This window comes from Opisthocomus hoazin, chromosome 6 (assembly GCF_030867145.1).
Source record: "Opisthocomus hoazin isolate bOpiHoa1 chromosome 6, bOpiHoa1.hap1, whole genome shotgun sequence".
In the NCBI taxonomy this organism is placed as follows: domain Eukaryota; kingdom Metazoa; phylum Chordata; class Aves; order Opisthocomiformes; family Opisthocomidae; genus Opisthocomus; species Opisthocomus hoazin.
In genome coordinates, this window is record NC_134419.1 from 68,746,642 (window position 1) to 68,766,374 (window position 19,733).

Consider the following 19,733-nt stretch of genomic DNA (forward strand, 5'->3'; position numbering starts at 1 on the left):
AGGAACAGGGCGGACTGCTGTGATGGCTTGTGGGGTTGTGATGGGGGAGAGGAGACCTGCAGTAGCGAGGGCAGGCAGAAGGGTATTGTATGTGTGGGGAGAGGGAAGCTTGCAATGAGTACGTGAAAGGTGAGGGAAGGGGATGGTGGGTGCGGCTGACAGCAGTGGTGACTATGCAAGGGGTTTTTGCCAGTTGCATGCCACACACTGGTGGGGTCAATGGCAGCCGGTTAGCTGTCACCCACAGAGAGCCGGGTGGCCACTCTGCACTGGTGAGCAGTGAGACACTCGGCTGTGTCCTGCAACTGCAGCTCGGTGCTGGTGCTCGGCCTTTGGTGGTCCACCCACACAAGAGCTACACACTTCTGGTCTAAGCACTCTGTTCAGAGCACAGGATTTACAGTAATCAAGGATCTGTAGCTAAAAATAAGCTGTTTTTTGTAGGTCTTGTACCTCTGTTTGCTGAATTTCAAAGATAAGTGAGCTGAAAGAAGAGGAAGAGAGCTTTGCAAGAGGGCTACTGAATACCCCTATGAAGATCTGGATTTACTCTCCTGTGTAGATGTGTCTGTATAGTGAGTGAGGTAGGCCTGTGTATGGAAAAAAGGAAAGCTCAGTGTGTGAACTTAGAGCTAACTGCCTCATGGACTTGTCACTGAAAGCTGAGCAAAGAAGCTCTGATTTAGCAGGAGGTAATTTTGCTGCCACTGGGACGTGGTTAGATTACTCTTAGGAACTGTCATACATTCCTAGGTTTTGAAAAAATCATAGCGTCTTGGCTCGGGACAGCTACGACTCCTGATCAGTGTCATTTAGGCTGTAGGAGTAGGTTTTTAGGGGCAGTCAAAATAGAAACAAGCCATTTGAGACAGTGGTACTTATTTGTAAACAGGGTTCTGATTATTCCCTGCCTCTTCTGAAGTTAACGACATCAGACTTTAATTAGTCACTTGGACATCTTTGGACCTCTGTATCTCTGTTTCTTTGCCCTCCTGTAGAACAAGGGATGATAAAGCTACCTTATGTTGGAGAAATTAATACCTAAAAAATACTTTGACATAGTACTGATGAATATCAAATGAAAGCGAGTAAGAAAATGAATTCCCTCTTTAAATTAGAATTTGAGGAGTCCATGGGAAATAGTGAATTCCACTGACATAGAACCAGATTGTGAACATCTGGCATCAGAGCGGCACCAAGGACTATTGAAGTCTGACTTTGTCATGCCATATTCTACTTCCATCCTGTGAACCTGGAAGTTGCCTACAGTTAACGTTTTTAATGCTGAACTATGATAAGGTTATTTCTTGCTAACTACACTGTACATCAACCTTTAAAAATATTAACTGTGCTATAGTAGCTGCAGAATTCACATGCATCAATGTGCTTTCTTTACAAATATAAACAATCTGCATAAAATGCAAAATATGTGCATCGCTGTTCCAGACTTCTCCGTCCTCCATTTTACTGACAGACTTTCAGACATGTTTTCCTGAAGTGAGAGAATTTCTGGAGTATGCATATAGTGGTGAGAGATGGCAAGCACCCGTCCTGTTGCGTGAATGAACTTGTTAAATGTTCCCTTCTACATCATGTTAGTCACTACTTGAGCAGCGAGACTGCTTTCATGTCGTTTAGCATCCTGTTGCTGGTGATCAGAGCGTTATCTCAGTCCTGTAGCCGATCCAGTGCTTAGAGAAACTGAAAGTCTTTCTACAGATGTTTCCTCTGAAAATGAAACTGGAATGTCTCTTACAGTAATTGTCTTGCATGTCATTGCAGCTGTCTCCAGATGAAGTCAGTTTGGATCCTTGGCCACCAAATGGTGCTTCGCAGAGGCTACTAATCAAAGAAAAGTGTATCAGATGGGCACTTAGAACTCTCTTTGCCAATGTTTCTATTTATATCGGAACTAACGACCTGCCAGCCTCACCTCTGTGCCTGGGAAGATCATGGAGCAGATCCTCCTAGAATTTCTGCTAAGGTACATGGAGGACAGGGAGGTGATTCGAGACAGCCAGCATGGCTTCACCAAGGGCAAGTCCTGCCTGACCAACCTAGTGGCTTTCTGTGATGTTGTGACTAGATCAGTGGACAAGGGAAGAGCTACGGATGTGATCTATCTGGACTTCTGTAAAGCCTTTGACATAGTCCCTCACAACATCCTCCTCTCTAAATTGGAGAAATATGGATTTGATAGGTGGACTGTTCGGTGGCTAAGGAATTGGTTGGAAGGTCGCAGCCAGAGGGTAGTGGTCAATGGCTCAGTGTCCAAATGGATGCTGGGGACAAGTGGTGTCCCTCAGGGGTCTGTACTGGGACTGGTACTGTTTAACATTTTCATCAATGACTTGGACAGCGAGATCGAGTGTACCCTCAGCAAGTTTGCAGGCGACACCAAGCTGAGTGGTGCAGTTGACACGCCAGAAGGACAGGATGCCATCCAGAGGGACCTGGACCAGCTCGAGAAATGGGCCTATGTGAACCTTATGAGGTTCGACAAGGCGAAGTGCAAGGTCCTGCATCTGGGTCAGGGCAACCCCCGCTATCAATACAGGCTGGAGGATGAGGGAATTGAGAGGAGCCCTGCTGAGAAGGACTTGGGGGTACTGGTGGATGAAAAGCTTGACGTGAGCCACCAATGTGCACTTGCAGCCCAGAAGGCCAACCATATCCTGGGCTGCATCAAGAGAAGCGTGTCCAGCAGGTCAAGGGAGGGGATTCTGCCCCTCTACTCCTCTCTGGTGAGACCCCACCCAGAGGCCTGCGTCCAACTCTGCAGCCCCCAGCATGAGAAGGACATGGACCTGTTGGAGAGGGTCCAGAGGAGGCCACAAAGATGATCCGAGGGCTGGAGCACCTTTTCTATAAGGACAGACTGAGAGAGTTGGGGCTGTTCAGCCTGGAGAAGAGAAGGCTGCGAGGAGACCTCACAGCAGCCTTTCAGTACCTGAAGGGGGCCTATAGGAAAGATGGGGAAGATATTTTCAGCAGGGCTTGTTGTGATAGGACAAGGAGTAATGGCTTTAAACTAAGAGAGGGTAGATTTAGACTAGATATAAGGAAGAAATTTTTTACCATGAGTGTGGTGAAACACTGGCACAGATTGCCGAGAGACGTAGTGGAGGACTTGTCCCTCGAAACATGCAAGGCCATGTTGGACAGGGCTCTGAGCAACCTGATAGAGTTGAAGATATCCCTGCTCACTGCAGGGGGTTTGGGCTAGATGACCTCCAAAGGTCCCTTCCAAGCCAAAGCATTCTATGATTCTATGTCATCTGAACGAAAAAAATGTGGTGTTGCTGGTTGATACTTCTTTAAATACTAAATTTTGTATAAAAAATATTGTGGTATCCGTCTTAATGTGACAGGCAAACCAAGATGACAGGTTACCAAGAGTGTAGTAAAATATCATAGATTTGGAAGCCTAACTACATGATTCTTGTTCACTCAGAGGTATTAACACGTGGGCTCTGGGATAATTTTTACTCATTGTGTATTGGCTAAAAATCTATGGGATGTTTTTGGTTGCTTGGGTTTTTTAGTTTTTCTTTCAAGCATTTTAGCAATTGCATCTTATTCTTCTTAAGTGCAGTGCTATCTACTTCTTACAAAGGAGAAAAGAAATAGTTGATACGTTGTGCTGTTTCATACGTTGGATTCTTTTCCATGAGGATTTTGATTCCTGATGCTATGCTTCCTTTGTGAGAAGTTTTCGGTTCTTCGGTGTAGTTGTAGATCCAAAGTCTTTCCAAAGCTTTAGAGCTGCAGGAGCGTTTAGAGCTTAACTTGGTACCTTGACTTCAGGGGTAGGTGATGGATTCCGATTAGGTCCCCTGAAATTACGGGGATGTTCATCTTCGTCTTGGACAAGCCTATTGCCGTAATTTGGTAAGAGAGTAAAATATGTTGTTCACTGGCATTCGACCCTGTGCTGTTATCAGCAGAGAGAGCAACCCATGTCAGTGGGAACAAGGTGATGATTAATGTCAGTGACCATTATAAAGGGTATTACTAGATACTATTGCAGTATCCTTTGAATTAAGCAACCGAGCCTGTATTCACACTAATTATTGAGATGTAGCCTTTTTTCCTCTGAGTTTTTAGTTTCGTGTCAGGTCAGTAATGTATTGAACTTTTCCAGGAGAGGTGCAGGCAAGAGCATGCATAGACAAACACCTGCTCTTCCTGTGTTCAGCAGGAGGATTTGATGTGTAGTTTTTAATTGAATGTGGGAACGCACAGTGTTTTACAGCATAAGAAAGGATGGACAGCTAATCAGCTAAAGTGCAGCTGAGAGCTGAGCCTTCTGAGCTGGAAAGCTTGGTGGGTTTTTACATTTGCTTTTTTTTAAGCATCCGTCTCAGAATCTCCTTGGGATTTGCCAGTCAAGCAAATAAACACGAAAAGCTAAATATGGATCCAAACTGCTGCAAGCAGTGCTGATCCATAGATTTTATCTAGCACCACAAAGCAGATGTCTTATGTGTCTAACTTTTTTCCTTTTTCTATCCTCCCTCCCACACCTAATGAAACTATTTGATTTTGAAATGTTGGAAGGCCACATACCTGTGGCAGTGGCAGTGGGCTTGTTTAAACATAATTTTCTGGTATTAGTTTTACAGATCCAGATATGACTAATAAGGAAGTTTCTTCATTCAATGTTCGTGGATGACCAATTTGTACTAATATGAGGAACAAAGCTGGTATGAGGAGGTCGTGTCACCCAGGGAGGAATTCAATCCCTGGGGTGAGTCATGACACTGATATCTTAAGTCACAGGGATAAAATATGGCAGCAAAACTCAAACATAGGGTTTTTTTCTTCTGCCTTTTTTGTGGAGATATTTCCAAGCAGACTTATTTCAATAACACTTATGGTGTTAATATTTCTAGATTTAGGGCATTCATTTGGGTTCTCCACCTCCCTTTTATTGTAATAGAATGAAGACAGTAACTGCCTGGTAAATCAGAATAGTGAGCATTGGAAATACTATTTGCATATCTCTGGATGGGTTTTCATAGTACATTTATCCTTTTTTTAGTCACGCTGGCGATTCTAATATACATCATAGCGGTGGAGAAGGTAGAGGTTTTTGTGGTGTTGAATTATGTTTTTCTTTCAGATGGTGTTTCCTTTGGAGCTAGAGAGCAGGCACAACACAGCACAATTGTCATATCAAAGCATTGTACATCTGAAAATGATATTGTTGATGTTAGCAGGTCTAAAGGCAGTAAATGCACCCCTAGCTCTGATGTACATAGATAGGCCCATCCTATATCACAGACTTCTCTGCAGTAGAGTTGCTGTGTGCGTGGAGAGTAGTTTGCTCCACACTCTCCTCCCAGGATCACTGCTGAAATGGAAAGGGCAGGATATTTGCAGCTGACAAATGCTTTTAGTGGCATCTTCAATTAACGCAGTAGATCTTTCCTAATTCCATTTCCTGCTGCACTAAAAACTCCCTACCAGTAGATGATGATGCTTTTCAAACCATGAAACCGTCTTAAAAATTTAATCTGGATAATACGTAAAACCAGTAACAGAATCAGAGTTCAATAAAATACAGACATGGTTTCAAACTAATGTAAAACAAGGCCAAATTAAGCTATGATATAATTTTAAGGCTATCCTTGAGGGAGCTGTTGTCAGGAGCTGTTGTGCAGAATGGTTGAAATATTAGATCAACTATGTTAATCCTTTTTTTTTTTTAACAAAACCTCTTGGGAAATAATCTTTCTAGATTTCTTTGGAGCATCTGTATAGATCTGAGTAGGGAAATGCTGTTGTTTTTGAAACTCTAAATCACTGAATAAGGCTCTGTGGACTAGTCCTATCATCGGTTGTGTTAATAATATAAGTGATTTTAGTGCAGCATGTTCAGTCGATACTGATTCACTTCTCTTCCGGAGCTGGTCAAGCTTTCGTGTAGTATATTTTCATTTACATGGTATTAAAGGACTCTGTGTGTCTAATAAGACCAGTTAAGGACCTTCTACAGCAATTTGTGGATTGGAGAAATTGTTGAAAGCGAGGAGGAAGATTTTGTCATAAGTAGATGTCAGTATCCTTAGCACAGAAACAGGAAGAGAGGAAGGAGAATATAGAATAATAGAAGGAAGGAAATTAGGTGTGGTTTAACCTACAGATGAGAGTTAACAGTTTGGGTTCTGCTGCAGGAAGAAATGCAAAAGTGAGTCAATGTGTAGCGCATACCACATGGACATGCTAAACTGAATAAAATGTATGTTTACCTCACAGGAAACAGAATAGTGTTGGGGAGCTGTTTGTTTTCATTAGGCAAATTAGCCTCTGTCTATGTCTTCAAAGCTGTAAACAGTGTAAGCTAGCATAGAGCAGCAACGTGCCATCATTTAGACTTCACTATCTGCTTCACCGCGATTTACTTTTGTGTAAGAATTTATTTAACAGGGATTGTAAGTTTATTTAGAGGCTATTCCTGTCACATGCCCTTTAAGTGCAGTTTAAATAATTCTTACAATTGTCCCTTTTCAAATGTTTTTTACATTAAGATAGACTTCCATTTGAGGTAACTTGCATTGTGTCTGTAGTTCACTTGGTTGGGGACAAGTCTCTAAGATGTCCCTTGGGCAGAAAACGAACTGCCCATTGAGAAAGCAGCATCATTCACACAGGTAGCGTAAGGGTGTGGGCACCAGGGAAGGTGTCTCCATGTCTCGATAGTGGCTTGTTTAAGGTGTATGCAAAAGCTGGATGTAGGATGGAGAAAAGCTGGGTGCCTTAAGGTTTCAAAGGCTGGCTACGCATTTAAGCCATGTAGGAATCCTACATTTCTGGTTCCATACTGTTGCTTGCGTGGTCAGGTTTGATCTTTCTGTTGTGGCATGCAAGCCTCTCAAAACAGAGGTCATGCAGCTAACTCGTGCATGCACCCGTGTTCAGACCTTGATCAAGCTTGTGAGGAAAGGTAACTGAGATAAGTTGCCTGGTGTTCATTTGGCGATCCACTGTAGGCAGTTATTGACACCTCTCATGGAAGAGCTGGGCTTTGCTAGATCACATCTTCCAGGCAGAGGATTTTTAGGGATTACTTGGAGAGGGTGACTTAAAACCTGGAGGCCTGAGGTATTGATAGGGATTTTATTCTGCCAGGGATTTGCAGTTTAACTCTGGGCAAAGTTACTTACCTCTTGTCCTTTCTCCCTATCTGCGGAGTGGGAATACCACAGGGTAGAAGCTAACATGCACAAAAGGACTGCTGGACACTCAGACTTCTCTGCTGCAGCATAAAATGAAAGCAGAGTGCATAGTCGCTCATCTAAGTCATTTAGTTTACCCGTTGCCACTTAAAATAGCATCAAGTCAGCATGACACATGCTCTACTCTGTTGTGGCCCACATAACATATGTTGATGTACAAGCTGTGAGCCCTCCGTTCCTCTTCCCTAACGCAGCCAGCAGACATCGCCCTCCTTGTGTGCTATCACAGTCTGACCCTCATGTTCCAATGGTGCAGGTGGAGCATGTGGTGACATGAAGCAGATGATGCAGCCAGGAGCTTCTGAAGCACACAACTTTAGAGAGTTTCAACTTACAGAAAAAATGAATATACATCAGGTAAACCTGCAGATGTAAATGAAACGTTAGGACACTTCTACAGCCGTGACTAATCCTGCGCATGCTGTGACTCAGCCACTGAAGCATTTATCAGGAAAGGTCCCAGAGCACTCAGTTATAAACCAATAAATAATAACATCTTGTTTTCTGTAACAAACAGAATCATTGAATCTAATTTTGTCGTCTATTCCTTACCCCTTCAAAAATAAGCCACCCAAATGTTTATAGCTGTGCAAGAGAGGGAGCGTCATTTATAGTAAACACACCCTTTGCCTTGAATTCACATGTGTTTGACTCCTGATTCTCGCTGTGTTTCCAAGTTCAAAATCTTAAAACTCTGAAACCTGATTGACTTCAAATTATTTTGTAAAAATGCTCTTTTGGTCTGCGTTATGGTTTATGAGCTGCATGGTAATGAAACCAGATGTAATTCATCAGGTTTATATCATCGATAAGCTGTGTATGTTGGCTGTGAGTAGTTAGAAGAGACTGTAAAACACATGTTTTTTTAATGGACTTGGTAACAGAACTTAAAATAAGTGCATTATTCATACTTTGGTTACCCCATAATAAAAAAAGAAAAAAAGGCGAAATTCTAGGCTGAATCCAACTTGAGATCAAAGATGACCCAAGCCATGCAGAACCTTTTCTTCATATTCATTCTTTCATGACAACTTTTTTCTTTAAATCCAGTCGGTGTCTTCAGAAATTGAGCATGTCTAATGTTTTAGCCAATATGTTTTGTTCTCTGTCCTGTGGTTGTCTTTGAGGAGTATGTTTAAGAGAACTTTTAAACCAAATACGGCCCAAATATTTCATTTTCTCGCTGTTTTAAATCAGGAATAGGCAAATATCAGCTGAGTCTGAGGTTGTGATTGGCCTTTGATGGCTGCTTGAAAAACAGTATTTCACGTATTATGTGTTTTTCCTGGTTCCTCAGTTACGGGTAGTGCGAATGGATAGAAATAACTTCATTTTATACAGTGATAAAATTGGTTGCTGTGAAAATGTAATTACTTGAAGATGTCTCAGTTGTGCTTCTCACTTTCATTGGAGATACTGAATTAAGCTATCGGGTGGAGTGTGATTAGGTGACCCTGGAAAACGAAACATCTCAGGGTTTCTGTTCATTATTTACAATACTTATCCTTAGGTCATCTGGATGCATCTGGAATACATAGTAGGTAAAATTTTACTAGTGGGAGCCTTTTGCTAAACCTGAAACAAGCAAACAAATCCTAACCTGCATCTTAGTGGACAGGAAAGCGTGTATAAAAATTGCATCAGTTTTGACAGCCCTCTTTATGGGCAACAATAGTTCAGGGGCCAAAGCATTGGCAGATTGAGTTACACCAAGGCTGTTCCCATGTAATTCATGGGTATAATACATCTCTCTGTGTTTCCTTGTAATGTCCAACCTGAAATCAGCCTAGTTTTGTCTAGCAAAATTACTCAAGTTCTTAGCTGAGATGATGCAGGCTTGTTCTTGGTGTAGATTTGTGTTGTCAGTGAAGTGCCCACGTGCTTGGCATGGGAATGCCCTGGCAAATTAGAAATACACCTGCAAATACATTTTGAAGATGCTGAAACATCTCACTGCATAAAGTTGACAGTTAATTTAGCGTGTTTCAAAGCCAACAAAATGTAATTGCGGGTCCTTTCTTCTTTTTGAGGTGTTCCTGCCAAGGAACCCAGCTGGGTGGGTTTTGGAAGACAGCACTTCGACACCTCAGGGTCCTATCTAGAGTCTGCCAGTCATGCAGATGCCTTGCTTGCCAGTTTTTCTCCCCCCATCCCTCAACAGCAGTTGCTGTATTCACAGCTACCCACTTTTCAGCTTTGGTTTATTACAAGACAGGTAAGCTGGCAGATTTGGCTCAAAAGAGATTAGCGGGTGCTTCAAAATTAAGTGTTTTATTAGCATGAGAGGAAGAAAATGCCCCTTTTTTCGGTTAGAACGTCATGTCATTCTTGCTGTTTGCTTTTTGAATAGTGTGTCATATGTGAATGGCATCTGCCAAATACCAAGCAGGCATTTGAGTTATTCATGTCGTCATTCTCTATGGAATAAATGGAAGGGGCTTGAGTGAGAGCATACGAGGCAGTCTTGATACAACAGCCTGTCACTTCACAAAGCAGCTGTGAATTTAATGGGAGTATAAATGAAAAGCAGCTGATAATTAGGCTGCTGGGTGTTTTAGCATTAGTATTGTTAATTTCTAAAAATCAATTAGGTAATCAAGAGAGTGCTATTGAGAGGCATATATTTTTGGTTTTTAACATCCTAAGCAGGGTTCCAGCTGGGTGACATGTTAACTTACAGCTCCTGGTAGGAATTTGATCTCAGAAGGGACCCAAAAGTCCCACTGAGCTGAAAGGAAGGGGATTGCGATGGGCAATATGGTACAGTGAAGCATGATGTTTGTTTGTAATAAAGGGACTGTGAAGCTAAGTTAAGACTTCTTTTTGTTTTCAATTATACATAGTGTTAGAATAGCTTCTCCACTAGCTGGCAGGTACAAAAGTCTGGATGCAGATTTCTGCCATCTACGGATCATATAGTGATTTAAGCTATCTTAGATTTAGTCTAAACTCAGTCCTTATTAAGAAGTCTTATGCTAGCTGAACAGGAGATGTGAGTTTCAGAAATGAGTGGGGCTTCAGACAAGTGCAAACAGGAACCAGCAGAAGAACTTAGGGGTTAGAAGAGCTGCTTGCACAGGGAAGAGCAGAGGCTTTTGAAACTTCTGTCTCTGATCAAAGCATACAAGCATATGAAAGGGAACAGATAAGGAACACAGGTGTTCCTGCATTTCTGCAGTTACAGGCATAATAGATACAACATTTATCAGTGATTTGGACATAAGAGCTGTAACACACCATGACAGCAGGCATGATGAAGCTGGTTCTTTCAATGAGTGAATAATTATTCAACTATCAAAACTCCTTTGTGCAGTCTAGAAGAGGTGAGACCTCTTGGTATTAATCAAACTGTGAGACATATCTATATCTGAGTTGAAAACCTTACATCAAAAAGAGGGTATGAACTTGTCATAATTGACAACAAATTAGCAGTTCTTTATACTCCACTTGCTTTACATTGGTATGTGAGTTTCCTGAAATTTGGTTTTGGATTTGATTCACATTTGATTTATATGCTTGTATTGAATCATGTGACTTGCACACCTACATGTTAGTAATTAAAGTTAGTGGTCATGAAAACATCAGCTCCTTCAGCTCCAAAGCCACCCCTTTGTAGTCGGGGACTTCAATCTTCTGCAAACACCATGCTGAATTTTTCCTTTGCTTCCCCTGAATCCAGTCATGCAATAATTACGTGATTTATTACTCTTTTATTACTGATGTGATTTATATACCTTTTATAGTGGGCATGAGAGCAGCTATGAACCTTGATTTCTGTGGCGATCCAGTCTTACTTGTGCTTGGAGACGGGCTGTTGCACGATGCTAGTTTCTCTCAGCCTTCCCCATTTATTCAGGCAGCCTCTGCTGTCTTTTCCCGACTGCTCTCTGGACTGCAAAACAGCATTCCAGATCATGCTCTACTTCCCTTAACCTCCCTCCAAATCCCTTAGCCTTTTCTACAGCATTCGCAATTGAACGCTAACAATGAGTTGCATGGGAAAATAGTTCTGCATTACAGCTGAATGTTGTGCCAGGTCAGCAAGTTTGAGCACGGCTGCCTGCGTATCCTTCCTGTGCCAACACAACAGTCATTCTCTCTTTTCCTAGACCATGAATTGCAGAGGTGGCTAAGTGCACTTACCCCTGGGGGTTTTTCATTAGGGGAGAGAGATAGCAGTTTGCTGCAGCAAAACTGAAACTGTTTAAGGGTAATAGGAGCCTTAATGGTAAGAAAGAATCTCCTGCCTCTTGCACTGTGCTTGGGAGGAGCAAACCCTGTTACCTTTGGTGCTTGTTTTGCTGTTTGGGATGCAGCAACAGCATCCTGAAGTGCCAGATCAGACACACTGCTTCTACAGCATTGCCTGAGATAAAAGAGAGTGTGTAAAAATGGAGATGAATTCTTTGAGGAAGAATATTCACTGCTTCAGCTGTGAGTACAGCCCATGCGTACGGGCATCTCTCTAATGACAGAACCGACTTGGCATATGCATGTGGCACTGAGTGACAGCTCTGTACCGAACACTATCCAGATGGCGAGCTCTTTTAAAGCTCTGCTCTTTTTCCTCTCAAACCTAGTTATTAGGATCTTTTGTATCCTCACATGATCAGGCATGAGGGAAAGTGCTGACTGACAGCAAGGTGAGGGGCAGAAGAAGCAAGGAGGCTCCATAAGTGGAGGAAAAAGAGGCTGATTCTTACTGTCTTTCTCGGGTATCTGCCAGTAATCACTGACAAAAGCAGGATCCTGGTGTAGCTGATCTTTGTCTGTTGTGGCCGAAGCAGAGATGTTGGCATGAAGAGAGGTGTCACATCATGAGTGGGAGAAAGGGAGAGAGCAGTGAGGTGGCGGAGTGCAAATGATGGGCAAAATGCAGATTGTGGAGAGAAGTGAGAAGAAAGAGAAGCTGGGAGAGGCATTAATGGAGTAATACAGAGGTTAGGAGAAGAATGAAGGGGCAGTGAGACCAAGGAAGTGACAAATCTATCTAAAGCTAGTTCTGTCAACAGCCTGTTATGGCCGGGTAACAGCAGCACATCCATTTGGAGCTGAATATTGCCTCAGTCATTGTTTTAATAATCCTTTTTCTACTCTAATACTGCAAATTATGCAAATGTGCCAGGTGCATGGTGGGTGCAGGATGCTATGCAGAATCTCTTATGAGCATGCAAGGCTAATAGGCAGCTTTCGTCCGAAGCACAGCTCTTCCGTGTGACTCAGAGTTCTGGCTGCTATTGTAAAACCCAGTAGAGTATGGGACCTGCCAGACTTTTTTTCCTCCAATACTTACCTAATAGCTAAAGTAGTCTAGTAGGTTCTTCACACTCCAGAACCAATATGGAAATGTGCCTGGCTGAACAGCCAGGACTTGATTTTCCTTTAATCGTCTTCCAGATCTCATGCTGCCTGGCTTGATGTGGCGGGGAAGAGTGCTAGTGCTGGTGCAACGATGGTGATCCAAGAAGGTAACACCTTAGCTCTGCCATGGTTTCTCTTTGGCAAGTCATGACAACTTGTTCAACTAGTTGTACAGTGTTTTCCTTTCCACCAATAGACAATTATTAACCCTAGGAGCATAACAAAACCATAACACCTCAGATGTTACTTGCTGGTAGCATGACAGATGCTGTTGCTGTTGTGGTAATTGGCATGACATGCAGGGGTGGTGCTAGCTCACTAAAATTAGAAGGAACTGAAGGCTCAGCCGAAGGTACACACATTGCTATTATGTGACTTGCTTGTTTTTGGCTTTTAGCTAACAATTGTCCCATCAGAGTAAGGATAATGCACAGCAGATGAAGAGCAGTGATTTTAGTGAACTCTCCACACAGGTGACTCATGTGTTGTTCTCTTTGCATTTTTCTCAGTTTCATTTATTGTAAAAGATCAGCTGCTATCCCGAAACCCATGCCAGAGAAAGAAACATGAAGGAGCAATGGTACAAAAATCTTCCTTTCGGATTGTTTCAAAATGTCCACTCACAGACAGGTATTCCTGCTGCTTTGGTTTAAAGGGTTGGCTTTTCCTCTACCTTCAAACTGATTCACTCTCACCTATGATGAGAGGCATTCAGCTCCGCCATTTTTCTGCTTCTCTGTTCTCAGTGAGTAACTCCAGTGTTTCTTTGGTTAATTAAAGTTTACTGCAGGAGGAGCAGGAGTGGGTTGAGAGCACTGATGAAGAGATGACTAACAAATAGTCGGCATGTGATTAAAGTGTGGGTTGCCAGGCACAGATTAGCCCTCCCTGGACTCTGCTTTTATCTTAGCTCCATGTTTTGAAATAATTCCGTGTAATAATATATAGAATTTCTATCCCATCTAGCTTATCACATTGGAGCAAACTAGACAAAATGACTCAATTTCAAAAGGCTCTGATTCAGCTCAGACTGCAGCCACTCATTGGAGATGTGAAGTTAGGTGACTGACTCCTCTTTTGTTTCTTTCAAATTCTTGCTCTGTGGGAAGTTTAAGAGGGAGAGAGTTGGTCAGAGTAGAAAATTAAGGTGGCGTTACAAAGCCTCGTGAGATGCATTGGTGACAAATGCAAAACTCAATGTGAACAGGCAGCCACTGAAGGGTGGTGAAGACATGAAGGTTTGAGTTGTGGATAAATCACAAAGACAAAAATAAAACTTCTCCCAGAGGGATTGCTGCCACATGCACTTGCACAGAAAGTTGTTTGTTTGCTCCCTGCAGTGTTTTTTACATTTATTTTTTTTTAATTGGGGTTGGTTTTTTTTTGTTTTTCTGTTTAAATAGGAAATATTTTGGGATTACTGACACCTACCTGATGCAGAAGGATGGAAAGACCTGCTTTAAACACACTGTGTTAACACTCCCTCTTGCTATTCATACCCATTTCCGCCTATGTAATTCTAATATCCTGTGAATCTGATACTGAGGCATTAGCTTAGCTGCTGTGTGGTTAACAAAACAGTAATTCGGGAGAAGCGCCGATGTGCAGAGAGAGTAGCGAGATGTCTGCTCCCCCCCAGGTGCCTCCATCATCTGTTATGGCCACATAACAGGGGACGGTGTTTGGAAACTACAAGAGCAAGCATAGAAGCTGAAGGTAACTGAGGACACGGCAGGAAAGGGAAGGAGAGATCCTATGAAGAGGTGATGTCCATGGCACACCAATGACACAGAGCGTTCTTCAGTAGTGACTGCCATGAAGTGCAGTGCTGAGGCACTCAGCCTGTTGGAGAGCAGGAACAGCGACACGGAAGTTGCCTGACCAGCTGCTGCTGGAGCAGTGCACTTGGAATGTGGACACAGGTGGCTAGGAGTAAAAGAGAGCAAAACTCTTCACCATGAAACACAGAAGTGGTGATCAAGAAAGGGAATTTAAATCACTGAATAGGTTATTCATGGATTATTTGTGGAATCTTAGAATAAGGAAACAGAAAAAAAAAAAAGGAAGCCCCAGGTTCCTGGAGAGTTCAGTAAAGTTTTAGTCTGTTGTTTTTCTCTGTGCGTAGCTCACAGTGGCCCAGTACTGCCTGTTCTCAGGAGCTTTCTGTCAGAGGTGCGAAGTTGCCACTTGCAAGTGCTGGGGAAGTTGAGACACCATCAGGAAACTGTCAGTGTGCTGCCATTGTAGAATAACTTGAATAGCTCTTATCAAGGAATGGTTAGTACTTCTGAATAACTCATTTGTAATTGCTGCCTAAGACAGCTGTGACAATCTGCATTTCTTTATTGAGTGAATGTATATCAATCCAGTCTTAAGGAATTGGTAATTTTTTTCCCCTTTCTTGCAGGGTAGAATTGGTTTACCTCTTTGATTTTAAAATGTTCTTTTAAAGGACTTCATTTGTCATCTACTTAAAACTGTCAATTGAGTGTTTGTTTTAGAAGAACTTACAAGTCAAAGTAGTGTCTTAATCAGGTTTCTTGGCACAGCACTTAATGATGCTCTCTTTAAAGCCAAAACCAAAAAACCTATGGATGCATCCTTTGTAATGTAAAGTGAAGAAGAGATCAGATGCTTCGTGCCATGATGAAGCATGGGGTAAGCTAAACATGTTAGCTAAACAATATCTACAATCTGCTAAGTTAGTTGTTGTCTCTATACAGAAAAAGTAAGTCCCAAAAAAAACAAGGTCTGTGAAAGTCATTCTTGAGATAGAAATGATCCTTCAGGTGCACCAGGCAGCTTACAATTTAGAAGTGTCCAGTTCAGTGTGAAGCTCTTGAAATTGGTGCAACTGCAACTTGAGCCTCCCCCTTCTCCTGTTCCAATTCTTGTTTATTTAAATATGAAACTTAAGGGAAATTACTGGAAAAACTAGGTTTTAAGCACTGTAATGCTGTCCTCTTAGAATCATAGAATAGTTTGGGCTGGAAGGTCATCTAGTCCAGTCCCCATATCTGCTTTATCTTGATAGAAATTGGAGCCTGAACTGAGTAACAAAATAAGGTGGGAGGGTATTTGAACTGGCACCACCCGCCCTTGTTCTTGACCAGGTGTGGAGAAGCAGTGGCCCTAGGTTGTAGAGATTGAGAGGTAACTCTTTAGAGGGTTTAGGGAGTCTTTTTTTTTAACTTTAGAGGGGCAACAGCATATTGTGGGCAGTTGTTTTTAAGTTTGAACTCAGCAGTGAAAATGTCTCTCTAAATGCCTGTGAAATCAGTTCAACTGTCTGAACTGGATTCTTGGTGCGTTGTTTTTTCCTTAAGCTGATTTCAAGACCGACAGTGGCACTCATCATTTTGATCTGGAAGCCAGATGAGTGTTAAAAAAAAAAGTGGTGAGGGAGAGGGTGCTGCCTAACACAGAGTTTGAATTGCAGCTTTAACTATTTTGAAAATTAGCTTTAAAAAACACCCAAAACCAAACAACTTCCCTGTTAAAACAGACGATTTGGCTGTGGTTTTACTTTTTACAGCAGTGTTGCTGAAGTCATGTAAACCAACTTTCATGCCAAATTCCCCATGATGCTAGCACAGCAAAAACTACCCTTTGTTTTTTTTGCATCTGAATCAGTTATCTGGTCTGATTGCCAGTGTGGGTGTCCAAACAGCCGTGCCAGCTCTGGTGGGAATGATGTGGGATGTTGACTGCTACAAAGGAAATTCTTGGGAACTGCATTCCCAGTAACTTTTGAAGCAGTAACTCACTACTGTAATGGTCCTGGGTCTGGCCATCCTGATGAGCAACTAGCTGGCCTCCTTGGAACCAGGAAGAGAACAGGTTCTGGCATGTGGTTATCAGGTGGCAGCTCAAGACAGACAGGTGAAGTGAGTTCCTTCTTTGGCTAAGGTTTTTGTATGGCATCAAAGCACCAAGCCACCAAGCAAAACTTGTGTGGCAGGTACTGACCTGCAAACAAAACTGCCCTCCTTTTTGTCTGACCTGCCAGAAGATTCCTGTTGTCTCTGCAAATTGCAAGATGACTCTGGGCTTAGCAGGTAGCTAGATTCAGTTTTATTTGGTAGTCTCCCAACTTCATGGTCTGTTGTAATATATTTCATTTCTTCAGTCCTGGCTCTAAAATGAGTGCTGCCTTGCTTAATGGCAACAAACATGAAACCATCTATTTATCTATGCAGCTGTCTTCAAAGGTGTCGGTTTTGGTTGTCATTTTGAACATTGGTGTATATGCAGCTGGGAAACCTGCTGGTCTCTACGTGTTACATTACACTGTAGTAAAATCCCCTTGAGAGAGAACTGGAGATCTCATCACCAATGGTGTCACCAAGGGACACAATGAAACTGCTCATAAGGACAAACTAAAAGAGCTGAAAGTTGTTCTGAAGCTTACCCTTTACTTGTCCTGAGTGAGGGAAGAGAGGAGGAAGGACCTGCTTTTTGCAGATGGTAGAATGATTCACCAGTTAATGGGATCTTAATGCCTAGCAAGAAAAGATGTCATTAGCTGTGCTGAATCTCTGTGTGATACGCACGTTTGGTCCAGCATATAGCACGCTTCTGTGCGCTTGTTCAGCCTGCCGCTCGCTTGCCCAGTTCCTCTCTTACTCCCCTGCAAGCACGTCAAATGTTGCTTCTGATAAGGTCTGATTTATGGGCAAATGACTTTTTAATGGAAAAGTGCTCTCGTCTGCTAGAATGATGAAGAGCTACTCTTTGCTTATTAATAGAGGCTTAAGAGACAAACTGCTGGTTAATCAGTGGTGAGATAGGCAATTGGGTTGCCTTTTTTCATTTAAATCCTCTTCATTTGAAATACACGATAACATGAGACATCAGTATGGCAATTACTGTGGTTAGAACTTTTTGAAGTCAGTTATGAAATACTGTTTTTGTTAGTACCTTCAATATTCATTAGCCTTTCACAGCTAACTAACTTTCAGGCTTCAAGAGTTCCAGGAATACTTGCCCAATGGGGATTATTTTTTAATCTTTCAAGCTACAACTGATGTGCAGTGGTCAGGCACCATAGTACTTTAGCAGCAGCTTTTCCCATGACCACAGTTCATGGGATAGGCTTCTACTTTGTGTGTGAGAAGTTGCACAAAGGAGTAAAAAAGGATTTAAACTTTAAATGAACCAGGCTGTCACAGAAGGTAACATTTTTTTTCAGGTTGCAGGTTGGGTGTTGTCCAAGAAGAGAATTTAGTTTCTATGTTACAACACTTAGACTACACCATTTTAAAGCTGTTGATATTCCCAAGAGGAGCAGTATGGTTGTTGTGTTTTTTTTTAAAAAGGGAGACTGTTTCTGTTTGTAATGGGGAAAGGCTTAAGTTCTTCAGCTGGAGAGCTCACTATGTCTGCGTCAGTCAGCTGAGTGACTCAGTGTTGTGATGCTAATGTAGGTCTGACTCTGGATTGGAAGCCTAGATTTATATAACAGAGAAAAACTCAGCATAGTTTAGGTTGAGAGAAGTGAGTAATTTTTGTTTTCTTATGCATAGCCAAATTTAAAAGCTTTTTCTTCATTATATTTCCCTCCTCTTCCCCGCTCTTGCATATTTGTTCTGACATGCTACCTCGGAAATAAATGTTTGTCTTTTTTTCCTAGTAAAAAGTTGTGGTTTTACTGAAAAACTGAGAATATAGCTGCACAATATACCATGCTAGTTTATTTTTTTAATACATAATTATAATTTAATATTTTAGAGAATTCAGTTTAATTTCTTTTACTTGGAAGGCAAATCTTTGAAGAAGATAAATCACAGCAATCCTGCCTTTATTCTGGATTAAGTTTGCACAATAAATTGTTCAAAGAGTACTATTGTCTTTAAGGCTCATCTATCTTAATCTAAATAAACTTTCAGTGGTAGGTAGGGCCTTCCTTTGTTCTGCATTGTTTTAAAAGATAAGAGCAAGGATATGACTAAATACCTTCAGTGTAGAATTGTACTGAGCTAAGATTTGATTTGTTCAGTCTTACCTGCTAGGTGTGTGCATTATATCAAGGAAACCAGTGTGACTCGTAATGGAGCAGAAAATAAAGTGGTAGAAATGATAACAGGTGTTGAACAATACCCATTTGTAAGGTGCCACTGTCATTTCTCAAATGGTTTTATAGCTGCTATTTGACTTCCAGCTGTCTACTAGTAGTGATTCTGTATCTGATAGGGGAAATTTGCTGACGAGGTTTCCATGTAGTGACCTCTGAGATCTGGATGTGCTACTGTAATTTATTTGCTCTTATGCAGTTGGTGTACAGCAGGTGATATTATGCTGGCAAGGGACATGCTTTTTTGCAAGAAACTAAAAAAAGGTACTAAAAAAAAAAATCCCTGTTACATTGCAGCCTCTCATGCTGTAGCATACTGCCAGTAGCAGCCCCTGAAAATGTCTCTACCTGGATGCCACAGACATCCACAGTTGCCAGCTGTCTAGCACAGATAAGGCTAGAAAGAGATTTCACTAATACTGTCGTTCAACAATCTGGGCTAAATACTTCTTTAATTCTGTTCTGGAGAATGTGTACTCAGAAGTGGAAGGAAGGGAAACCTTTGGGTTAAACTAAAAAAGGTCTAGTAAATTATCTCCCAGGAAAGCACCTCTATGCCATCTAGAGAATGAGGCTGACAGTGATAACATGGCATAACTGATAACATGGCATAATTGACCTGCTGTGCTTAGTAGGGGAGTACCTTATCAGGGAATAACAAAATATTTCCTTTGTGTTTCTTTTCCTGGATTGTACTAACAAGACTACAGAAAGAACTTATCAGCAAATAAGTTACAAATAAGTACAACACTACTCTTGAGTACTTTATAGCAAAAAATCTTTTTACAAAAACCATCAAATTCTTGAAAGACTGTGGATATACTTCACACACAGTCTAATGGAACCTAGCAGGGAGTAACGGCTTTGAGGTAGCTGGAAGTGGAAAGTGGACTCTGGGTCTTGGCTGTCTTTTGGAGCAAGCTGCCTGTACCAGCAGTATGCCTGGAATGTGCCTGGAATGGTCTCGGCTTGCTGGCACAGGCTTTCTCCTGACTCACTTTAGCCTCTGACAAGTGAAAGGGACCAGAAATATAAATGCTGGCTTAGCAAAAGCAAGA